This window comes from Sapajus apella, unplaced genomic scaffold (genome assembly GCF_009761245.1).
Source record: "Sapajus apella isolate SASKATOON/1434 unplaced genomic scaffold, GSC_monkey_1.0 scaffold1027, whole genome shotgun sequence".
Taxonomy (NCBI): Eukaryota; Metazoa; Chordata; class Mammalia; order Primates; family Cebidae; genus Sapajus; species Sapajus apella.
The window spans coordinates 1-21187 of NW_022437953.1; the positions used below are offsets into that span (position 1 = coordinate 1).

The window sequence follows — 21187 nt, forward strand, 5'->3', positions numbered from 1 at the left end:
CTGGTAAAGCCATGTTCCATCTCCTGTTATATGTCTTTTAAGAAATGCCTCAGGATCTTGATCCCACTTATCTAAAATTTCCATGGAAATCTCTGCTCTTGTCTGCAGCTGATCTGGGAGCAATGGTTTTGGCACTCATCAAGTAGAAAGTTTCTAACTTTAATTTTTCAGTGAGAATTGTGTAAGCTGAGTCAGGTGAGATGTCTATGGGTTGGCTACTGTTTTTACTATTAATTGCTAGTCCTCTTCAATTAGGGCAAGACCAAGATGAAATATTTCCTTGCAAATTGATGTGGGTAGTCTGCCCTGCAGGCTTCATTTTGTTATCTCATCCCTTCTTAAAACAAGGTATCCATTTGTAAACTGCTGATTCTTTGGGGCACTGTCCTTATAAATCTTTCACAAAGCATCAATGATTTCACCATTCTTCCACCCAAGCTTCAATTTGATGTTTATTCCTGTTCCACAAATTGAATGTTTGTCCCTCTTTCAAATTTAGCAGAATCCACTTTGTTCTGATAGGGGCTCTTTTCAAACTGATGTCTTATCTTTCCTAATGCCTCAAACTAGATTCTGTTCAGACGTGTTATAATATGTTACTATGAGTTTATTTTGATGCCAAAAAAAGTTCGAAATCCATGTTTAGCTTTTTCATAATATTATTACGTACTTTCCATAAACTTTTTGAAGACCTTCATATCAGATTATAACCCAAAGTATGAAATAAACAAGTCCATGTTGATGAAAACAGGCGATGAAGTAAATAAGTGTGGGAGAAGAAACAGACTTTCCTTACAGAAGAATTCCAGGTGGTATCTGTGAACACTTTTCCTACCCCCAAACCCACCCACCAGAAGGTAAAGCTTAATCCTCTCCTCCCACTTGAGGGTGGGCTGGACTTAGTGACTTGCTTCCAAAGAACAAAGTATAGAATGGGAAAAACAATCTGTACAGTGGAAAAGCCTGGTGAACATCACCTTAAACAAGTCAGGAAGGTTAACATTATCAGTGTTAAGTCATGCTGATATCACCTATCTCTGATGTGATAAAAATATTTCACCTCTATGGGATTATTCCCCCAAAACCATAATGGCAGATAAAGGAGTGGAGGACATGCTATCCCAAAATACACTGAATTGGTATATTAATTATTTTAAATTGAAAACACTGGGGAAATTGTAGCTTCAGAAAGGCCTAGCTGACCTGTCTCTTCCTGCATACAGCAAACCATAAAGATTCTTCCCGGTGACATGGCAAGAAAATAGTCCCTTATCACCAGAGACTGGGAATTCGGACTGCAATAGACCTGAAAAATAAATTTCCTGCAGCAACCCTTACTTACATACTTACTTTATTTATTTATTTATTTTCAGATGGAGTATTGCTCTCTCACCCAGGCTGGAGTGCAATGGTGTGATCTCAGCTCACTACAACCTCCACCTCCCGGGTTCAAGCGATTCTCTTGCCTCAGCTTGTAATCCCGAATAGCTGGGATTACAGGCACATGTCTCCACGCCCAGCTAATTTTTGTATTTTTAGTAGAGACAGTGTTTAACCATGTTGGCCAGGATGATCTCAATCTCTTGACTTCGTGATCGGCCAGACTCAGCCTCCCAAATTGCTGGGATTGCAGGCATGAGCCACCATGCCTGGCCATGACCCTTACTCGCCACTGGCTCGACACCTCCCATGTATCTCCTAGTGACTCGCTAGAATTAACTGCCCCAGTAGGTCCCCTTTGGCCTGTCATTTCTTCATGATCTAATCATTCCTTGTATAAAAAGTATGAAAGCATCTTGTAGGAAAGCATCTTGTTTTGGCCACTTCTTCAGACATCACTGCCTTATGAAGAGCCCCATGTCGGTGCAAAAGTAATTGGGATTTTATACTATGAATTTTAAAATCATTATAACTAGGCTCAAACACACCTCTATTAATCAGAATAGGAACCATTACAATCGCACTTTTTTGCCAACAAGAAATAAGTTCGTTTATTTCTGTAGCATAAAAATCTGTGCTTCGGGATTCAACGAACTCTTGGAAAGCATTTTTTGCATCCTGCTGGTTATGGAAGCGTTTTTCTGCAACAAGTTGTCCAAATGCTTGAAGAAGTAGTCGTTGGCTGGGGAGAAGTCAGGGGAATATGGCGGATGAGGCAAAACGTCACAGTCCAACTCGTTCAACTTTGGAGGCATTGGTTGTGCAACATGCAGCCAGGTGTTGTCATGGAGGAGAATTGGGCCCTTTCTGTTGACCAGTGCTGGCTGCAGGTTTTGGTGCACCTCGTCGATTTGCTGAGCAAGCTTCTCAGATGTAATGGTTAGGCTCGGATCCAGAAAGCCGTAGTGGATCAGACCAGCAGCACACCACCAAACAATGACCATGTCCTCTTTTTGGTCCAAAATTGGCTTTAGGAAGGCTCTGAAGCTTCTTCTCAGTCCAACCACTGAACTGGGGGTGACCAGTTGTCGTATAAAATCCACTTTCTGTCACATGTCACAATCCAATGGAGAAACAGTTTATTATTGTTGCATAGAATAAAAGAAGAGAACGCTTCAAAACGATTGTTTAAGTTTCTGCTCAGCTCATAAGCACCCACTTATTGAGTTTTTTCACCTTCCCAATTTGTTTCAAATGCCAAACAACCATAGAATGGTCGGTGTTGAGTTCTTTGGCAACTTCTGGTGCAGTTGTAAGAGAATCAGCTTCGATGATTGTTCTCAGTTGTCGTTGTCAACTCCCCATGGCCGGGCACTACGCTCCTCACCTTCAGGGCTCCTGTGTCCTTTGCAAAATTTCTTGAGCCACCACTGCCCTGTATGTTTATTAGCAGGTCCTGGGCCAAGTGCATTATGTATGTTGCAAGTTGTCTCTGCTACTTTATGACCCATTTTGACCTCGAATAAGAAAACTGCTCAAATTTGCTTTTTGTCTGACATCATTTTCATAGTTTAAAATAAAATAAACAGAAAGCACTGTCATTAGCCAACAAAAGCAAGAAGTGTTCATTAAAATGATGTATAACATAACCACATTCATTTAAGAATGTATTCTAATATCAAATGGCAAATTTCAACAATGCCAAAACCAAATTACTTTTGCACCATTACATGTAAAACTGATAAATTTTGTATGCTTTTCTCTTGTAAATCTGCTTGGTGTCTGTTTGGTTCCTAGATCCAGTCTGAGAGCCCACGTAAGAAGTAAGGGGAAGCTGGAGGTGATCTTTCCCTGCGCAGTCTAATGATGAGAAAAGTTAGAGAACCCCTAATAGAAAGACATTGTACGAAATTCCTAACCAAGACTCTTCAAAAGTGTTAGGGTCACAAAAAACAAGGGAAAAATTGAGAAACTGCTACAGACAGAAAGAAACTCAGGAGATGTAGGTTTTAATGATCTCTGGGAATGAAATGGGAGAGGTCCAGATGCTGTGCATTTATTTTATTTTACTTTTCTTGAGACAGAGTCCTGCTCTGTTGCCCAGGCTGGAGTGCAGTGTCACAACCTCAGCTCGCTGCAACTTCCACCTCCCAAGTTCAAGCGATTCTCCTGCCTCAGCCTCCTGAGAAGTTGGGATTATAGGTGCCCCCCACCACTCCTGGCTAATTTTAGTAGAGACGGGGTTTCACCATGCTGACCAGGCTGGTCTCGAACTCCTGACCTCTAGTGATCTGCGTGCCTCGGCCTCCCAAAGAGCTGGGATTACAGGCCTGAGCCTGGACCCAGCCCAGATGCTGTCCATTTAAATGCTGTTGACCCTGCAATGATTCCAGATGAGATGACATGCAGTGCTCGCTGGCCGGCCCTTCAGTGAGCTAGGACACGAATTAACAGGATAAAATAAAATCTTGCCAGGATGTACCATGGCCACTGAATTAACTGAAAGAGTCATCTTCTGACTCACTTCTCGAAGCAAGAGCTGAACTACTCAACAGGTGGGTCCCAAGAAGATAAAGGGAATGTGGTAGATGTTCATGGGTGGGGCAGGGGAGGGGCAGCTTTTGATAACCTGTTACTCTTTTTGTTTGTTTCTTTGTTTGTTTTGAGACGGAGTCTTGCTCTGTCGCCCAGGCTGGAGTGTGATGGTGGGATCTTGGCTCACTGCAACCTCCGTCTCCTGGGTTCGAGTGATTCTCATGCCTCAGCCTCCCAAGTAGCTGGGATTATAGGCACCCACCATCATGCCTGGCTAATTTTTTTTGTATTTTTGCAGAGACGGAGTTTCACCATGTTGGCCAGGATGGTCTTAAACTTTTACCTCAGGTGAACCACCCGCCTCGACCTCCCAAAGTGCTGGGATTACAAGTGTGAGCCACCGCGCCTGGCCTGATAACCTGCTACTCTTAATTGATCTTGGGCTTCACTATTAAGTCCGATGGGCTAAAAAGAGATAAAAATGGAGGAATAATGAAGTTCTGGTCATTTCTTCCCATTTCCTTCCTCACTCATTAAGTTGGGTAGAGGGGGCTGACTCCCACACTGGCCAGGAACCGCTGTGAAACCACAGGCCAACAAAAGGAAAGGCCGGATGCTTCTGGACTGTGTGCTAGATCTATTCCAGAAACCAAGACTAGACATATCGCCAATTAGCTTTTGAGGAACGTGCTTCGTGTGACACATAAACAAGGTCATCATGACATCCTTGGTATGGTTTATTTCATAAATGCATCAATCTCAGTCAATATCAGAACCAGAGCAGACATCAGGCAGGTGGCTTCCTAATTCTCCAAGCAGAACATCATGAGAGGTTTTCATCACAGGAGTTCCAGGCTCTGATCAATAGAGACTTCGATATCCCCCTAAGTATAGCCACAGAAGTAATCACAATGGCTGTCAAAATTGCTTACAGCATCAAACGACCCCATGGAAGCTAGGAAGGTAGACTCTGACCCCAACAAACAATAGGAGACTGGGAATCCCAATCCCCAACACTCAGATCCTCCAACCTGACACAGGCCACTGACCAAGCCTTGTCTATTTCCTGGCACAATCACCCCATTGTGTGACAGCTGGTTCTTAACATCTTTTGCCATTCTAACCACCCCCCTAAAATATACTTTCTGAGTAATCAGAGGATAAGGTAGATCTGCTCTAAATTATGACCTGGATACTTCACCTCTCTCCCCAAACTTTCGATGAGCATAAAATGGTACATAGAATATTTGGAAAGGACGTGGTCAGCCCTTTTCAGTGTGAGGTTTAGAGAGCCTCACACCCCTGTCAGGGATTGAAGTACCCTTGAAAGTTCCAAGAAAAACTCTATAACCCTGACCTGCAATATGAACACTAATCTTTCTTTCTGCTTCAGCCCCTGGGGAGGTAGATTCAATTGTGATCTGCAGAACCCAGACAAATCCCCCTGTGTGTTGTCTGTAATAGGAACTCTGGGGGTTCACTCCATGGCAGGGACCATAAAACCCCTACTCACCGGTGGAAAGGGACTGTGCTCCAGCCCAGAGGATATGAAGACTGAGCTGCCAGGACCCCAGGTATTGCTCCCATGCCCCAGGCTCACTACGATCCTTCTCTCCCTAACTTGCAGGGTCTATAACCCTGCAAGTCTGTAACCAGATGACTTCCTGTCAAACTTGCTGAGCTTTGGCTCTGGACCTACGGGGTGATCGAATTTGCTGTCCTACCCACTTCCCTCACAGGGCTACAGAAAGCTAAGTCAGGTAATGCAAGGGCAAATCTTCCCATTTGAGCCAGCTAGACACTTTTAGCTGTTATGCAATCATGGCCTATGAGTGCTGTGCTTCATCATTAACTCCATGCAGAACACAAGGTACAAAATTCAGTAACAGGTACAGTGGCCCTGACATGTCCAGCCTTGCTGAGGGAACTGCAGATCCCACATCCCAAAGCAAGACCTTGCCTTCCACACAATGACTCGGTCCAGTTTCCTTCAAACAGCAACCCCACAAGCCAATGAATACGACCTCAGGATAACCTTGAGCCACCAGTTCATAGAAACTTTTGAACAAAGGAGTTCAAGAAGGAGCAGGCTGCTGTGGGAAGGAGCAGGTGCCCATCACTGTGGCCATGCAGGGCGAGCACCGTCACCTTCAGAGATGCTCCAGAGAAAAGGGTTTTCCCAAGGGTGAGAGGTGAACCATGCCACACCCCGTCATATCTCTGGACGCAACTGCTCCGGGTGGGGCAGCCACTTCTGTCAGCTCCCGAAGGGAAATGAAGGTGCGAGCGCTGGAATCAGGGGAAAGGAATTAAGTCAGCACAGGTAACCAGGTAAGACCAGGGCACGCCAGGATGGCAGAGTGGCTCAGGCACAGGCACCACGTGGATGTGAGTTTAGCGGACTCACGCCTCCTGTCACATCAGCTCCCACCCAAGGACTTCTCAGCGTGAGAGTTTGGCCTCCGGGTTGCTTCCCTCAGTGTCCAGCACCACCGCTGATGGGAGCTGAAGAAAGGGTGCAGCGGCTGTAGCTACAGCCCCCACCACCTGCCCTTCCAGGACTGTGCCAGGCACTAAACACACCCTCTCCCGGCTCCTCACCATAGCGCCCCCACTGGGTAGAGGAGGAAACGGAGAAGAGCAATTTGCTCAGGAATCAAATCCGCTTCTAGACTATTAGCCAGGGTGGGGTGAGGAGTTGCAGAGTCGCCTGCCTTCCTCTGCCTCCACTCCCTGCCAGGCAGGGAGGTACAGGGGACGGAGTGGCAGCCACAGAAAGGGCCCTGCACAGCCAGACGTTTTCACGTAAGACTGCTAAACAACACAGTAGGCAGCGTGGGTTTTTTGTTTTTGTTTTTGTTTTCTTTTTTTGAGACAGAGTCTTGTACTGTCGCCTGGGCTGGGGTGCAGGGAGTGATCTCGGCTCACTGCAACTTCTGCCTCCCGAGTAGCTGGGATTACAGGCACGCACCACCACACCCGGCTAATTGTTTGTATTTTCAGTAGAGACGGAGTTTCACTATGTTTGCCAGACTGGTCTCAAACTCCTGACTTTGTGATCCACCCGCCTCAACCTCCCAAGTGCTGGGAGTACAGACATGAGCCACCGCGCCAGTCCTTTTTCTTTTTTTTTTTCCTTGAGATGGAGTCTAGCCTTGTCTCCCAGGCTCACTGCAACCTCCACCCCCCAGGTTTAGGAGATTCTCCTGCCTCAGCCTCACGAGTAGCTGGGATTACAGGTGCCGGCCACCACACCCAGCTAATTTTTTGTATTTTTTAGTAGAGATGGGGTTTCACTATGTTGGCCAGACTGGTCTCGAACTCCTGACCTCATGAACCGCCCACCTCGGCCTCCCAAAGTTCTGGGATTACAGGCGAGAGCCACCACACCTGGCCGGCAATGTGGATTTTTAAAAGCAAATGTGTGCAAGCGCATTCTATTAGCTTACATTCCCCACAAGCCAGAGCCATTTCCCATGACAACTCCTCATGAATTTCCAGCCTGTCTCAGTCCTACCCACTCCTCCATGGCTTTAAACAACATATCAACTGTGGGTCTAGTTAGCACTTCCCGCATGGCTGGTCCCTGTTCTCTACTGCTTGAATGTGCATGGAAGTAGCTACAGATGTCCCTTAAGAATTTACACTCAGGTCATGGTGGCTCATGCCTGTAATCCCAGCACTTTGGGAGGCCGAGGCAGGAGGACTGCTTGAAACCAAGGGTTCAGTACAAGCCTGGGTAACATAGTGAGACCAAATCTCTACTAAAAAAGAAATAAAAAATTAGTAGGGCATAGTGATGCATACCTTGCAGTCCCAGCTACTCAGGAGGCTGAGGCAGGAGGATTGTTTGAGCCCAGGAGTTGGAGGCTGCAGTGAGCTATGATTGTGCCACTGTACTCCAACCTGAGTAACAGAGCAAGACCCTGTTTAAAAAGAAAAAAAAAAAGAATTCACACTCTGTGGTGCCAATCAAATCCCACACTAAAAAAGCATAATTACAACACAAATTACCTGTAGAACATGATGATACCAAAAACTGCCTGGTGATCCAGTTGTTTCAAGTAATTTCTATTATTTCAAAATTCATCTATGTCTTTAAGATTTTTTTTTTTTTTGAAACAGAGTCTTGCTTTGCCATCCAGGCTGCAGTGCAGTGGCGCAGTCTGAGCTCATTGCAACCTCTACCTCCTGGGTTCAAGTGATTCTCCTGCCTCACCCTCCCAAGTAGCTGGGATTACAGGTGCCTGCCACCACACCTCACTAATTTTTTTGTTGTATTTTTAGTAGAGATAGGGTTTCACCATGTTGGTCAGGCTGGTCTCAAACTCCTGACCTCAGGTGATCCACCCGCCTCGGCCTCCCAAAGTGCTGGGCTTACAGGTGTGAGCTGCCACACCCGGCCTATATCTTTAACATTTATCATAACAAGACAAAACCTAGTCTTGAGAAATTATTTCTTTTTTATTTTTTTTTTGAGACAGTGTCTCTCTCTGTCACCAGGCACCAGGCCGGAGTGCAGTGGCGCAATCTGGGCTCACTGCAACCTCCGCCTCCTGGGTTCAAGCAATTCTCCTGCCTCAGCCTCCCAAGTAGCTGGGATTACAAGGCAGGTGCCGCCATGCCCAGCTAATTTTTTTATTTTTAGTAGAGTCGGGGTTTCACCATGTTGGCCAGAATGGTCTCGAACTCTTGACCTCATGATCCGCCCGCCTCAGCCTCCCAAAGTGCTGGGATTACAGGTGTGAGCCACCACACCCGACCAAGAAATCATTTCTATATAAGATTTTGGTTGAAAAAAATCATTCAAAGCAAAATAGGTCAATAAACTACTCTGACTTGTCCACTACATGAAGAACTGCTTCAGAGGGCAGGAGGGCAGAAGGGCAGGAGGGCAGGAGGGACGGAGGGCAGGAGGGACGGAGGGAACGGGGAAGAATGCTGACAGCAATAGGTTAAGGTTCCAGGTGAATGTTTTATTTTTTTGTTTTTTTTGCTTAAAATTGTAGATGTGAACAGCTCTGTGTCTAAAGTCGAAGTAAGCTTTCCCTGACTTACTGAACTCTACAAATTCTTCATTCTAGCTTTCAAAGAATCCTTTAGAGTTTAGACTTTCTGGGGATAAGGAAATTTCAATAAATCAATGATGGCTTCCAGTAGGTCCCAGAAAGGAAGCCATGTGGAAAGTGAGTCAACTTTATCTGGGTCATCCCAGGGGCCAGAACAGATGGCAACCACATTGATAAAACTCTGCCAGTACAGGCACCCTGGAGAGGAGGACGGCAGCTCTGCCACCCTGGGGGAGTTCCTGGACTCTGCTGTGCCTCCGCTGCCTTGTGCAAAATGAGGACATCGTAACCTCCCACAGAGGCCGGCTCTAAGGGATACACTGGGACTCTGTACAGAGCTAAACCCAGGGCTTGTGTTTTGCATAGTGAGCGATCAGTGGGTATTTTCCAGCTGATTGCAGCACTGCAAGGACAGGAGTCCAGTGTTACTAGGTCTGCCTATTTACCAAGAATCAGAAATGCAGATTTTATCTGGAATCTTTGCTTTTTAAAATGTCAGCCCATGTGAGATGTTTTGTAAAACATGAAGGGTCCAAACTAAATACACCTGCAAGCGAGGTCTGGCTCACAGGAGCCAGTTTGCCCCTGTGGTCTACACTGGCCACAGGTGCTGGATCACACGGAGGCCACACAGGTCATCCTCCCCATAGGTACAGCTGCGGACGCTCCTGTCGACATGTGACCACGGGCTTTCTCACACTGACGCCGACTGCACACTGCCTCCCTCTCCTCTGCGCACTTAGAAAGGGCTGCACTGTGTGCTTTAAGTGATCATTTTATTTCTTAAATGCATTCCAAATATTTCTTTTTCTGGGGTGTGTGTGTGTGTGTGTGTGTGTGTGTGTGTGTGTGTCTGTCTGTCTGTTTGTTTTTGTTTTTTGAGACGGAGTCTGGCTCTGTCACCCAGGCTGGAGTGCAATGGCACAATCTCAGCTCACTGCAACCTCTGCCTCCTGGGTTCAAGTGACTCTCCTGCCTCAGCCTCCCGAGTAGCTGGTACTACAGGTGCCCACCACCATACCCGGCTAATTTTTGTATTTTTAGTAGAGACAGGGTTTCACCATGTTAGCCAGGTTGGTCTTGAACGCCTAACCTCAGGTGATCTGCCCACCTCAGCCTCCCAAAGTGCTGGGCAGCCATGAGCCACCGCACCTGGCCCCAAACATTTCTCATCGAACACCATGCCTGCATCTTACACAGGTAGATTTTGATATATAATGCCTTTGTAATGTTTATTATTTTATTCGATGGATTTATTGAGCACCTACTATGTGCCAGATATTTTTCCTGTCACTGAGAACAAGAAATACTCATTCACTGTTGAGTGCATGAGACTGATGCAACCCTGTTCTCAGGAGAGCACAGCATCATGGAGGAAATAGGCCATAAAAGAATCAGTGAACAAGATTACCTTGCACAGAGATACATGCTACAAACACAATAAAGCAGGATCCATAGAGACTTATGGGAGGAGGGGCTACTCAGAATTGGACAGAGAGGCCTTTCCAAGGAGGCACTACTTGAGTGAAAGCAGATGGCAAGAGGCAGCAGCCCCGTGAAGGTCTAGCAGAGAGAATGCCAGCTGAGAAAACATCCAGTGGAAAGGCCCAGGGGCAGGGAGGGATTGATGTCCCGAGTGGCTGGCAGGAGATACAGTCGGAAGAGTACATGGGAACAAGCCAAGAAGGGACCGCCTGGCTGGGGCCAGGAGGCTGGGCTTTAGTCTGAGTGTGATGAACTTCTATTGGGGAGTTTTGAGCAGAAGAGTGTCAGGTTCCCTTTGCAGATTTTTGTTTTGTTTTGAGATGGAGTCTTGCTCCCTCGCCCAGGCTGGAGTTCAGTAGCATGATCTCAGCTCACTGCAACCTCCGCCTCCCGGATTCAACAGATTCTCTGCCTCAGCCTCCCGAGTAGCTGGGATTACAGGCATGCATCACCACATCAGGCTAATTTTTGTATTTTTAGTAGAGATGGGGCTTCACCATGTTGGCCAGGCTGGTCTCAAACTCCTGACCTCAGCTGATCTGCCCTCCCTGGCCTCCCAAAGTGCTGGGATTCCAGGCGTGAGCCAGTGTGCCCGGCCACCTTTGTGATTTTAGCAGATGATGCCAGCTGCTGAAGGGTGGAAAGCCAGTAGCCTGGCATGGGTGGAAACAATGTCTGCAGTGTCCTGGGTGAGAGATACTGACATCTTGGACCGAAGTGGACAGACGTAATTCTGGGCTTTCTCGAAACTCTACTATGTAAGACAAGGGTCATGCAAGGTTGATCTGTTGGGTTTCATAGCATGGAATCCTGAAAGTCTGAAGGCCTGGCCCTTTGGGGACTTTGGGGTTCACTGTATACAAAGCTTTTGCAGACAACACAGTGAGGCCCAGAGTAGAGAAGGAGCAGTACAAGGTCACACAGCTGGTCAGTGGGGAAGGCCAGGCTGGGAACAGCATCTCCAGGCTGTGGGACATACATTTTCTAGTGGCCAAAACCCAGACAGTCTAGAAAAGGCTCATACATAGAACTGAGCAGCACGGTCTGCAGGCTTCCGGCCAGTAAAGCCTGCTCCAGGCCTTCACGTGCTGGTCACATCTTCCATCATGACATTGTGGGAGGGTTTACCAACACCTTTTCACACTAGGCTCTGCCTCCCTAACTGTCAGCACTTTTAGATGAGGGCCCATCTCCAATTGCCATTGACTCCCTCCACTCACAGTTGTGTGACAAGGACATGCTGGCTGAATTGAGATCAAAGACTTAGGTATGCTGCCTTCGGTCCCAGCATCTGAGAACCAAGTAGGCTGACCCTCTGTAGCATGATGACTGACACACGGGCTCAGGATTCAGCAGATGAAGATACCGGGCACAGTGGCTGACCCCTGTAATCCCAGCACTTTGGGAGGCTGAAGTGGGCAGATCACCTGAAGTCAGGAGTTGGAGACCAGCCTAGCCAACATGGTGAAACCCTATCTCTACTAAAAATACAAAAATTAGCTGGGCGTGATGGCAGATGCTGGTAATCCCACTACTTGGGAGGCTGAGGCAGGAGAATCGCTTGAACCTGGGAGGCAGAGGTTGCAATGAGCCGAGACCGTGTCACTGCACTCCAGCCTGGGCAACGAGAGCAAAACTCTATTGCAAAAATAAAAATTAAAAAAGCACTGAATAAACAATGACAGTTGTTACAGCTTGAAAGCTCTGTTCATTTATCTAATTGCAAATGAACTGCAATCTGATTCTGAACGTAAAGCAAGCCCAGCTCTGCTGAGTGACTTTCCCTGTGGTCTGTGCAGCCTGCTACCTCCCTAAGCTGCGGCGAGATGTCCAGCGGGAAGGAGAATGAGACAAGAGTTACTTAGTCACTATGGCTGGAAACACACTCATCATTCTGGACATCGGCTCCGACCCTCGCCTGCATACCCCCATGTATTTCTTCCTCACCCATCTCTCCTTTGTCGACATCTGCTTCACCACCAACCTATTCCCCAAGCTCCTGGCTAACCATGTGGCAGGAACATGGACGATCTCTTATCCCCACTGCCTGACTCAGGTGTACTTCCTCATCTCCTTTGCCAACGTGGACACCTTTCTGCTGGCCGTCTTGGCGCTGGACCACTACGTCGCCATCTACAGCCCCCTGCCGTACTGCTCCATCATCACCCCCCAGCTCTGTCGGGGGCTGGCCACGCTGGCATGGGTGGGCTCCAGCCTCATCTCCCTGGTCCACACGGTCCTCACGAGCAAATTGGCATTCTGCTCCTCTGCCAGGGAGATCTCACATTCCTACTGCGAAGCCTACCTGCTCATGAAGATTGCCTGCTCAGACACACATGTCAATCAGCGTGTGTTCCTGGGGGCTGTGGTCCTGTTCCTGGCCCCCTGCATGCTCATCTTGGTCTCCTACATCTGCATTGCTGCAGCCGTCCTCCAGATTCCGTCTGCCACAGGAAGGTGCAAGGCATGTTCCACATGTAGCTCCCACCTGTCTGTGGTCACCCTGTTCGATGGAACTGTCCTGGGGATCTACATATGACCCCCAGACTCCTTTTCAGCCCAGGACACCATAGCAATCATCATGTACACCATGGGGACCCCCATGCTAAACCCCTTCATCTGTAGCCTGAGGAACAAGGACGTGCAGGAGGCCGTGAGAAGGCTCTTCAGCAGGGACTCACACCCATCGCGGAGCCGGTGAGTGCTGGGCTGATGTCCCAGGAGGTTCCAGATAGGAGGAAATGGAGCCTGACTCCAAGTCACCTCAACACCACCTCCTTCCACACACCCATTTAGACTATTTTTAGAGAAGGAAAAAACCTCTGAAATTGGAAGAATAATTAGAAGAGAAGTTTACTATTACAAGAGATATGCCTATCTCTGGGAATCTAAATCAGCTGCAGGTAACAGAAAATCCCAATTACATCTAGTTAAACAAGATGGGGTTTGTTTTTTGTCTTCCATAATGACAACTCCAGAGTAGGGAGTCCAAGGGCAGAAATGTGGCTCCTTCTAGATCCCTCCTCCACCAGCCATAGAGTGAGGCTTTCATCCCTGTGTTTCCAAAATGACTGCTGGGGATCCCACCATCTTGTCCTGTCCCACTGGAAGAATGAGGAGAGGAAGGACAAAAGGGCTTTATCACTTTCAAGGGATTTCCAGAATCGCCACTCAGCATCTTCTTTTCACATCTCAGTGGCCACCTGCCTGCAAAGCAGGCTGGGAAAGGTAGTTGTCATATGTTGCTGTTGTTTGTTCACTTATTTGTTAGGGTTAGACACATTGCCACTTCCAATAAAATAGAGATTTTCTTAGAAAGGAAGAGAAGGAAGCGAATAACGGACAAACAACAGGAAGATATGCTGCAATACCTGACTTATTTTGCCACATTCACAGATGTGGGATCATATTGTTATTTTAGAATTTTGTACATGGATTCCCTCTGGACTGATTATGTATTAGGAGGCAAACCAGATGCATTTCCACACTCCTGAGACTACAGAATCAGAAGACAATCCCGTGGTTCTCCTAAACATCGGAGTGAGGTTCCTTCTCGTGGACACAGCAGTATGAGGAAAAGTGATAGGAAGATTTTGTGGCATTAACTATTTGTCAGACTATAATTTTTTAAGGATGAGTCGATTTTATTTGAGATTTGTTTTTCCTCTGTGGGAATATTTGTTGGTTTGAGTTTCACTCTTGTTGCCCAGGCTGGAGTTCAGTGACATGATCTCGGCTCACTGCAACCTCCACCTCCTGGGTTCAAGCGATCCTCCTGCCTCAGCCTCCCAAATAACTGGGATTACGGGTGCACACCCACCATGCCCAGCTAACTTTTGTGCTTTTAGTAGAGACAGGGTTTCACCATGTTGGCCAGGCTGGTTGCAAACTCCTGACCTCAGGTGATCTGTCCACCTTGGCTTCCCAAAGTGCTGGAATTACAGGCTTGAGTCACCACGCCCAGCCCCTCTGTGGGAACTTAATATGGGAAAAAATGTATATTGTTCAAATTTTGCATGTTATAATATTGATATAAATTGCTCTTAAAATAAAGCACCAAAATACTCCAAATGTAATAAAGGAGGCAATAAAACATATAGTAATATATCAGCATTATAGTAAAATATCAAATATTTCACAAGGCTTTGTGGGACATATATTTCTAGGTCGAATATCAAGGGCTAAATCAATACAATTTTTAAAAAATCTCGGCTGCATGAGACTTTGTAATTACTATGCCTTCCTATTTTTTCTATGCTCTGATGTTTTGACATCGAGGGCCTTTATAACGGGAGAGGGACTGCCCCTCCCAGAGCTAGGTAATTCCTGGAGATCGCAAACAACTCAACCAGGGTGGTGCCTTTGACATGCAAGCTCATCATTCCAAACCAGACCACCCTCAGCTCCTCATTCTGGGCCAACACTCCTCTTCCATAATTATCCCAAGTCCCGGTATCAGGCCGCTAGGTACAGATCCTATGCCCAGAGCTCACTGAAATTACTCAAATCAGCCAATCCTAAGCCTGTGTAACCTGCCTCTCCCATTCCTGACTACAGAAACCACAACAAAGCCTCTTCCCCATGTTTTCTTCTTGCTTTCTCTACCTCCTGACCAATGCTAGCCCTTCCCCCGTGGCCCTCCATGGCATTCTGTGCCTCCTGTTTCTGCAATCTGTGATTTAAAAATGTCTCCTTCAAGACAGTCATGTCTGTGTCTGTGTGTCTTACCATACCTGATTAAAACAAATCCTAGGAACATGTGTATCCTGATGCGACTGTTTGTTTGTTTGCTTTTGTATTTTTATTAGAGACAGGGTTTCACCATGTTGGCCAGGCTGGTCTCGAACTCCTGACCTCAAGTGACCTACCCATCTCAGCCTCCCAAAGTGCTGGGATTACAGGTGTGAGCCACCACACCCAGCCCCAATGTGGTAGTTTTAAAATTGAGAATATCTAGTAAGCTTGGAGTGGTAAAGTAGGCGCTTATGGTGTGAATCGAAGGTAAATCAAACTATGATTGATGGTGATATGGAGAGGAGACAGGGAAATAATGGGTAGAAGGGGGTGGTTCCCTGGCAAAGGCTCTACCCTCAAGCCTGAAGACCTGTAGCCATAAGTGAGGACAGGCATTTCTGTTTTCACGCCCAAAAAGTTGCCTTTTGGCCCACCACACCCCTCTATCCTGTGCTCATATAAACCCAAGACCTTAGCAGGCACAGACACAAGTGGCTGGATGTCAAGAGGAGAAGCAGAACAGACCAGCAGACACCAGCAGACCAGCAATGGTGGAATCACATTGGCAGCAGAGAAAGAGAGAAGAGGAAGGACGTCTGAACACCAAGGGGAATTCAACTGGGGACGATCAGAGAACAGTCAGGCTGACTCCAGGAGAAGACTGCCTTCTCACTCCATCCCCACTTCCAGCTCCCCATCCATCTCATTGACAGCCACCTCTGCCACTCAATAAAACCTTGCACTCATCCTTTCAGCCCATATGTGATCTGATTTTTCTGGCACACTGGGCAAGATCTCAGGCTGTCACACTGGCCCCCTGCCCTTGCAATAAGGCAGAGGGTTTATTGAGCTGATTAACACAAGCCGTCTGCACAGTGCTTCATGAAGGGAGAAGCTACTACACTTTGGTACCAGAGCAGCATGTATAATCAGCTACCACTCCTCCTCCCATCATTTCTCATCTCCGCTGGAGTGTCAGACTGCTGCCAGATCAGAAAGTCTTGCAAATCTGGGGGTTGTATAACACGTATTGGGTGATCTGAATAGTATTCTGAGGGACCAAAGCAGACATCTGCTTTGGTTTCATCCCATTTGGTTACAGTAGCTTCCCTAAACCCCAGTGGCATTTATCAGATGATTTAAAGAGGTAAACCCTCTTTTCGTCCCCTTTTTTGGAGGCAGACATTTAAGATACTCTCATTAATTGATGCAGGTAGAGGGCTCACTTCATTTATTTCCCTTTACTCAGGGATTAGAGTCCTTCACCATTTGATGCCCAGTGTCCTGAAACCATCAATTCATACGTTTTGTCCATTTTTAGCTGTTCACTGTCTGTTTCTCCACTCTAGCCAGAAGTGGCTAGATTATCCAGATAACTTTTTTTTTTTTTTTGAGACAGTCTTACTTTGTTGCCCAGGCTAGAGTGCAGTGGCATGATCTCAGCTCACTGCAATCTCTGCATCCAAGGTTCAAGTGATTCTCCTCTTTCAGCCTCCCAAGTAGCTGGGACTACAGGCACCTGCCACCATGCCTGGCTAATTTTTTTTTTTTTAATTTTTTTTTTTTAAGAGGAGACAGGGTTTCACCACACTGACCAGGCTGATCTCAAACTCCTGACCTCAAATGATCCACCCACATTGGCCTCCCAAAGTGCTGGGATTACAGGCATGAGCCACCACACCCACCCCAGATAATTTATTTTTGACAAGGACCTCAATGCAATTAACTAAGGAAAAGGGCAATCACTGCAAGAAGTGATGCTGGAACAACTGGATTTCCACGTGGGAAAAAAGTGAACTTCAATCCCTCCCTCATGTCATACGAACATTACCTCAAAATTGATCATATGTAAGGGCAAAATTATAAAGCTTCTAGAAGAAAACAAAGGAGAAAATCTTTACAACCTTAGTGGATATAAGATTTCCTAAATAGGACACATAAGTTCTAACTATCAAAGAAAAAAGGCAATAAATTAGACTCTGTAAAAATTAAAAATTTTTCACCAAAAGATATCCTTAAGAAAAAAGGCAAAAGCAAACCACAGACCAGGAGAATGAATATGAATATACATGTTCATTTATATATTATATGTAATAAAAAATTGTTTATATATTCTGGGAGGATTTTTACCCAGGATATATAAACAATTTACACAAAAAAATTAAAAGACAAACAATGTAATAAAAATGGGCAAAGGACTCTGTGATTTGGGTCAGGGCAGACTACTGTAGTTGTGATTTGGGTCCCTGAAGGACATGAAGCTATGCCAACATTGGGTGTACAGACCGCCTGCTCACAGTGAATGATTGCTAGTAAAAGCAATTTTTACTATGATTTTACAATCTTTTTTTTGTGTATTACCATTTATTGGTAACAAACACTAAATTTTACTTACATTCCATGGGGAGAAAAATTCCAGCGTAAACAATGAATGGAAGCAGTACTTAACTCGCAGGGCTACCAGGCTTCCTATATGGACCACACACAGAGCCTTAGGGCACACACTTCTGTGTACAGTGACACAACATCAAAAGCAACACAGCTATCTAGAGAAACGTAGTTATTCTTTTCAGCCCTAATGGAGATGTAATGAACAGTATCTAGAACTCTGGAAAATCAGTCTGCAGGTTTATATGGACTACACGGAGATCATATCCTGTAGTGTAGTGAAAGCTAAGTCCTCAAGAGCCGTGTGTATAGATACATAATTTTTTAAAATCATCTTTAAAACAGAGATCAAAGTTCATTTAAGTCCTATTTGCATTAACAAAGATAAAAATAAAATTAAAATGGAACCAAATGATCATCTAAAGTTTAAAATTCCTAAATTGCCCAATTTATACAACGTGGGACACTTATTCAAGGTTTTACAAAGTCCGGGACTGTTTCAGCTGAACCAGAGGGCACGCAATTTGCATGACTAAAATGGTCCTGGGGTTAGTCAATGAAATAAAAATGTCTCACCACATACACATGGATATGATCTTTGCCGGTTAGATTACTGAAGTCAGTCTCAGACAAGTTTCCAAACTGTGCTATATAAATAGATACAATTGAGAAACTCTCAAATGAAAATTTTATATAGTGTCATATCAATCAAAAGAAAATAAAGCAACATGAAATATTCAGTAACAATGCACATACACCTGCTAATGTATACAATCCAAACAGGCATTTCAGGGTGCTTCTCATCTGTGATGCCCAAAAGACAAATAAATATGTCAAGAAAAAATTCAGGAAAGTTAACTATAAATTAATCTGCCTAAAAGGCACTTTAAGTTCATAGACTGTCATGAGGCTTGGTGAAGTTGAATTGACGGCTGGGGAAATAGAAAGCAACAGCTCTAACTAATTGGGGCCTCCAGCATCAGCAGACCCCTGACGCTCTTCATACAGACTGGTACCCTTTGCTGTCAACTAAGCCCCATTTGCAGAAATATTTGAAATTGATTTTTTTTTTAGACAGAGTCTCGCTCTGTCCCACAGGCTGGAGTGCAGTGGTGTGATCTCAGCTCACTGCAACCTCCACCTCCTGGGTTCAAGTGATTCTTCTGCCTCAGCCTCCTGAGTAGCTGGGATTACAGGCATGCACCACCATACCCAGCTAATTTCTGTCTCTTTCGTAGAGACTGGGTTTCACCATGCTTGCCAGGCTGGTCTCTAACTCCTGACCTCAGGTGATCCGCCCACCTAAGCATCCCAAAGTGCTGGGATTACAGGCATGAGCCACTACACCCAACCTAGAATTAATATTCTATTGATATTATATTTTGGGATCCGTGGAGTAGCAAGTCGAGTTCCAAACTGATCTCACAGTTCATCTGATTAGTGGATGAGATCAGATAGTGGTTAGAGGTGCAAAGCATGAAATCTTTGGTGATCAGAGGACAAAGAATTATTACCTAATATTAGTACAATGTAAAACCTGTATCACGGGCAGGGCATGGTGCCTTATGCCTGTAATCCTAGCACTTTGGGAGGCCAAGGCGGGCAAATCAGCTGAGGTCAGTAGATCAAGACCAGACTGGCCGATGGTGAAATTCCGTCTCTACAAAACTTAGAAAGGCGTTATGGTGGGTGCCTGTAATCCCAGTTACTTAGGAGGCTGAGACAGAATTGCTTGAGCTCGGAAGGCAGAGGCTGCAGTGAGCTGAGATTGCACCACTGCACGCCAGCCTGGGTGACAGAGCGAGACTGTCTCAATAAAAAATGGGGATACCACAAGGTGGTTCCAGTCACTCTTGGGCTCATCCCCATGTGAAAGCCTTAGAGAGTGGCACCTGGTAACTTCATCTCACCCCCATCACTCCCACTGGGTAATGGGCAAGCCCAGAGGACCAGGTATGAGGACAAAGAGGAAGGGGGGCAGGAGGCCTAGGACACCATCGTGTGGTACTATATATGAAATGGCTGAGTCCTCTCTAACCTCCAGTCCACCAGGAAGAGCAACCAAGAACTCTCCACACAGGCATGCAAGAGAGAAAGAGCAAGTGTCTGCTGACTGTGCAGTGCTGGGTGGGCTGCCAAACATCCTGACTCAAGACCCACAGCTGCTCAGTGTGATGTGACTCTGGCACCACAGGTGGGAATCTGTGGATAGGGTTAACCCAAACGGTCCAGCAAGAAGTCTGGCAAAGTTGGCTGGAATCTAACCAATAATCTGTGCTGCCATGTAAGGAAAAATGTTGGTGATGCAAATTAAGGAAAGAAAAGCTTTCCTGAAGTAGTAATTAAAATAGGCTTTTTGAGAAACTATAAAAATATTGACTGTGTATTTTAACAATATGAACCAGAAAGATATGAGCATACATTTGTTCTTTTTGGACTGGGGAGAGTTGTGCTTCCAGATTTGGAAACGTCCTACTTTACTAGTGGATCAACATGGAGTATAAGAAAGAAGAGTGAATCAAAGAGAATCTCAAATTTCTGACCTGAGCAGCCGAAAGGATGGAGTTATCATTAACTGAATTTTTTTTTAAAAAGTAAGCCAACACAAAGGCCTGTCCTAATGTCAACAGGACTTTGGGTGATACTGGCACATCAGCGTCAGTTATTCAGCTGCAACAAATGTACCTCTTTCTTGCCGGGCGCGGTGGCTCACGCCTGTAATCCCAGCACTTTGGGATGCCGAGGCAAGGTGGAGCACCTGAGGTTAGGAGTTTGGGACCAGCGTGACCAACACGGAGAACCCCATCTATACTAAAAATACAAAATTAGCCAGGTGTGGTGGCATGCACCTGTAATCCCATGTATTCAGGAGGCTGAAGCAGGAGAATGGCTTGAACCCGGGAGGCAGAGGTTGCAGTGAGCCCAGATCACATCACTGCACTCCAGCCTGGGCAACAAGAGCGAAACCCCATCTAAAAAAAAAAAAAAGTATATATGTATATATATATATGTCTTTCTTTCCCTCCCTTCCTTCCTCCTTCCCTCCCTCCCTTCCTCCTTTCCTCTCTTCCTCCCTCTCCCTTTCTCTCTCTTGCTTACTCTTTATTTCTTCTCTCTCTCTTGCTTTCTCTTTATTTCTTCCCTCTCTCTCTCTCTTTTTTTTCCTGCATCTTTCGTGCTGGGGCCACGGCTGGAGGGACAGTGGCTCTGGCCGGCAGGTCTCCGTGGCGGGGTGCGGTACTAACCTTGGCCGCCCCCTGTCGCCCGGGTGTGGCAGACGCGGGAGTGTCACCTCTGGGCAGGGACTCTGGAGCACTCAGCCGCTGCGCGCCCTGCTGCGATCACTGTCTGGCGAGGCGGTGCAGGCTGCTCGGGAGGAGCGGGAAGAGGCAGCGCAAGGCGGCGGGTGGGAGCCGGGCAAGGCGTGGGCTTAGCTAGGAGCAGGGCATGGGTAGGAGTGGGGCGTGGGTGGAGTAGGGTTAGGAGCAGGGCGCAGCAGGTACAGGACGCAGGCGGGAGCGGGGCAGTGGCTGGCAGGGGTCAAAACACGTCGCGGTAGCAGCTGGGCGAGCCTGGGCAGGGGTAGGAGTGTGGCA

General features: G+C 46.4%; 1 pseudogene; it reads left to right on the top strand.

The window, feature by feature from the left end:
• Positions 1-12324: 12324 nt before the first annotated feature.
• Positions 12325-13170, top strand: LOC116546537 (annotated as a pseudogene).
• Positions 13171-21187: the final 8017 nt, after the last annotated feature.